The 3202-nt window shown below is 40.3% G+C and overlaps 1 protein-coding gene across 2 annotated transcripts in view; it reads right to left on the reverse strand.

The window, feature by feature from the left end:
* LOC108274331 (skin secretory protein xP2) overlaps positions 1–730 on the reverse strand; it is a 2441-nt gene extending 1711 nt beyond the window's left edge. The window contains exons 1-2 of one of the 2 annotated variants that reach the window (XM_017484440.3): positions 642–730; positions 1–318 (exon numbers count right to left, since the gene is read on the reverse strand). The exon at positions 1–318 is cut by the window's left edge and continues 1711 nt beyond it. The gene's annotated coding sequence lies outside the window, so the exon portion shown is untranslated. The other variant, XM_053685177.1, reaches the window with a different exon arrangement.
* Positions 731–3202: the final 2472 nt, after the last annotated feature.

The raw sequence follows: 3202 nt of genomic DNA on the forward strand, positions 1-3202 counted from the left end.
CCCCCAAAAAAAGTTCTGGGCTAGCCTTCCGCTCCAGACTAGGCAGCATGACTGGATCTCCCTCAGGGCAGCAAGGTGGAGTGTTGTTCCGCTCCACGAGACGGGGGCGAAGCGCTTCCTCCACACGACGGAGCAATCAGTCTACTTCTTCCAGCCGCTGCTTGAACCGCAACTCCTCCTGCTGCCTCCATAGCGCAGCTTGGTGTGCCTCCTGCTGCATGCGCTGCTAGGCGTAGTACTCCTCCCTTGTCGGGAAGTTCCAAAAATAAATTTTCGGACTCCAGGCTCTCCTGCTACTTCCATTGTGGGCGCGATATTCTGTTATGAAACAGAGGGAAAGACAGGAAGTAAGTGCAGGAGCACTGTCTTTATTACTAAATCACAAACAAACAAACACGGGAACGCGGTCTATCCAGAGTTGACGAGAAAACATAGGACTAGAGTCGAGGCAGAAAACAGGACATGAAAACAAAGACCGCTTAGCATGCTAAACGTAGACGCTACACCGTTCAGACTGCTCCCTCTCACACAGGTATTCTAACTACAACTAATATCGCGCAACGTGCGCATAAACCCGAGGGGTTTAAATACCCAACATAATCAATCTAAACCAAATACACCTGGGTTAAATCAAGCACAACCTCAAAACAGAAACTAGAACTCAGGCAGAAAGCGAATGAAAACAAAACAGTCATGTGACCAGTCCGGAGCCGTGCCACCGCGCCCTCTGCTGGCCGTGGTGTAACAAATTTAGATAAAATGATTCTCTCTCTCTCTCTCTCTCTCTCTCTCTCTCTCTCTCTCTCTCTCTCTCTCTCTCTCTCTCTCTCTCTCTCTCTCTCTCTCTCTCTCTCTTACACACACACACACACACACACAAACAGAGAGAGAGTTCTCGCCCACTCTGGACTCAAGAGTGATGGATCTCTGATTTCCAGAGGCTGAGTGACACACAGCATTTCTGTTCTGTTGTTGTAATAAGAATAAGCAGCTACCTGACAAACTAATTGGGTTTCTCACTTCCAACTAATCACAGAGCAGACAGTTAGTCCCTGGGCCACCTGCCAACCCTGGCAGAAGGCCGTTGTGTGTCAGATGTTCTCCAAGGCAACAGAAGCTTTCTAAGCAGCCAAGCAAGACTTATATCCAAATATAAATGATGATTTTCAGTGTTTGTTTACTGCATCTCTATTTTTCATAAGTCATGGGGTTGTTGCATGTGTCTTATCAGTTATATATTATATTCCTCATCTGCTTCTGACACTCATGAGCAATCTTAGTATACGAAGAAGACATAGAAGAAGAAGAACAACAGCAGCAACAATAACAATAAGAACAATCGTTGTGCCTAACGATGGAGAACTTTAATCACTGAGACATGCAATTATTAAGGCCCTTAAACCTCATCTATCATCTATTGGACAGTTGTCAGCATGGGCAGTCTGACCGATCTGTGGCTATGCAGCCCTATACTTTTTGTATGTATATAATACGATTATGTGTTCTGACACATTTCTATCATAGCCAGCATAAACTTTTTCAGCAATTTTGTGCTACAGTAGTACTTTTGTGGGATTAGACATGCCAGTCTTTCTCCCCACGCGTATCAATGAGTGGTGCCCATGACCCTGTTGCTGGTTCACCAGTTGTGCTTCCTTGGACCACTTTTGGTAGGTACCAACCACTGCATGCAGGGAACACTCCACAAGACCTGTTGTTTTGGAGATGCTCTGACCCTGTCATCTAGCCATCACAATTTGGTCCTTTGGTGTGTTTATATATATATATATATATATATATATATATATATATATATATATATATATATATACACACACACACACACACACACAAACACACACAGTGCCCTCCACTAATACTGGTACCCTTGGTAAATATGAGCAAAGAAGGCTGTGAAAAATTGTCTTTATTGTTTAACCTTTTGATCTTTTGCTAAAAAAAAAAAAAAGAAGAAAAAAAAAAAGAAAAAATCACAAAAATACTCTATTTCATGGATAGCAAACACTGGGAGGAAACGTGAAGAAACTTGAAGAAACATGCCATACTCCTTACTCAACACTCAACTGAAGTTTATGATCAAACCAGGCACCCTGGAGCTGTGAGACAGCAATGCTGCCTGCTGTGCTGCCCTGCTTCACATATTTGAGTTGTGTAGTGTATAAAGCATGTAAATGTCAAAATACAAGTTAACACTTAACTTGTTAGTGTTTTTAGATGGTGTGAATGTTGGTCTCAGATTAATTTTTAACCTGTTGAATACCTTATTTTTCAGATTACAGTAGACTAGATTACAGTAGGATTACCTAGATTACAGTAGGAACAGTAGAATTTTTTTAGTGTTGAGATCTATCGATACTCGTATCTAAAAAGTAGAAGGGAAAAATAAATAAAATGCTTTAAACAGTTGTACAAGACATGAAGACTTTTGTGTTTTTTGCTAGACACATATAATTCTGGATTTCTTTTGGATTTGTTTTGGGGGCCTGTATGTATTTGAGATATGAGATCATTAGAGACTGCAAATGATTTATGTTCCCTAATGTGACTTATAATCATCATTCATCTACCATTAGTACAGTGGCATTAGGCCTCTAAGTCTCAGAGCTGTCTCTCTCACTGGATAAGAGAATGCTGGAAATATGTTAAAAGAAAAATCAAGGAAAAATCAAGACAAGATGAAACAATCCTTGTGAATTTAAAATATGTCAATAAGGAGAAACAGTTTAGTATTTACACAGTCATTAATAAAAACAGTTACTGTAAGCTATGTTATTGTAGCTCTATATGACATGAAATATACTTCTAGAAATTATATGTGGCTAATCAAATTTGGTGGTTTCATACTGGAATACATCAATGACATGTATATTATACCATAGGCCTGGAGTCTTAATCAATATTATTGACTAAAGCAACTGAGCTCTCCATCAATCTGTTGTTCCCTTTGGTGAAATGGAGTGAGGTTACATTTGGTCTGTGAACATTACCCAACCCACATTTAACAAGCCTTCTGAAAATCAGCAATTATGGGGCCAAGCACTACAGAGGCAAAGTAAGGAGATAAGCAAGCATGATTTTAGCATGGTCAAGATTTTATGACAAACCATTCAGAAGTTAGTTAGTTTTTCAATATCTCATGAACACTAAGTGACGCTGTTCCAAAACTGTGCCGGTACCCTCA

This window comes from Ictalurus punctatus, chromosome 13 (genome assembly GCF_001660625.3).
Source record: "Ictalurus punctatus breed USDA103 chromosome 13, Coco_2.0, whole genome shotgun sequence".
In the NCBI taxonomy this organism is placed as follows: Eukaryota; Metazoa; Chordata; class Actinopteri; order Siluriformes; family Ictaluridae; genus Ictalurus; species Ictalurus punctatus.